Genomic DNA, 1099 nt, shown 5'->3' on the forward strand with positions numbered 1-1099 from the left:
ACACATCTTCGTTCCCATCACAACCCCCAACCTTAGTGATTTTAGTGGGATTGAATGCAATTTGTTATTTTTTTATTTTTTATTTTTTCTTGATATCAAGTCATCACTTGACAAAGGAATTGGATGAAGATTAGAGGTTTGGACATGCGCAGTTGATGAAAATTGGGAGTTGAGGGGTGTTTTTGATGAAATTGAAAGAAGAATGACTAACATGATAATCGACCTAAGTTGATAGAGGTAAACTGAAATTAGTTCTTAAGAAAATTAGCTAGATATAGTACAAATTGAAAACATACTTAAAACAATACTAAACATCGATCATACAAAAAGTAGTTAAAGAAAGGGAAGAACAAAGAGCAACAAAGTGTCTCTAATTCTCCACTCTCTTCCTCCTCTTTATTCACTTGAAGCAACATTTATTTATAGGACAACAATGATCTTCATTCCATCTTCATCTCCATGTGAATGTGATTTTTCCTTCCGTCCAAAATCTCATGCTAGCTTGATGGAACATGTTCACTCATAAATGATTTTACACACCACTTTCTTTTCATCAATTCCTTTTGTCTTCAACATCTTTTACTAATTTCACTTCTTAAGTGTGAAGAGAAACAAGTACGTACAAGATCTTTGAAGTTTTGAAAGGTGAGCTCCTAGATTCATGCAAGCTTGTTCCATGCAATCTTGTCTTTGGCAATTCTTCATATAATTCCCCATTTGTTTCCATCAATTCATGCACATTCCTATATGAATCAAGCAACCAAAGTAAATTCAACATTTGATGGCTAAGGTTACATTTTCCACACATCACACTTAATGCAATGAGAAAGCAATCCACCAATGTATGATATGCATGCTACTAGAACAAGAAGAACATGTGTTGCAACTATTCATCTAAATTAAGGGAAAAAGACTCATGTTAAAAATAAGGACTCAATTTACTATTTGAAAATAGATAAATTGCTTCTATATATTTAACATTTTATTTATTTATGACAACATCTATAAGAATACAAAAACAAACTAAATAACTCAAACTACTAAAGACAAATAACTAACACATAAATTAGGGATAAAAATATGGTATAAAATGTGCCCA

The sequence above is a fragment of the Fragaria vesca genome, linkage group LG5 (assembly GCF_000184155.1).
Source record: "Fragaria vesca subsp. vesca linkage group LG5, FraVesHawaii_1.0, whole genome shotgun sequence".
In the NCBI taxonomy this organism is placed as follows: Eukaryota; Viridiplantae; Streptophyta; class Magnoliopsida; order Rosales; family Rosaceae; genus Fragaria; species Fragaria vesca.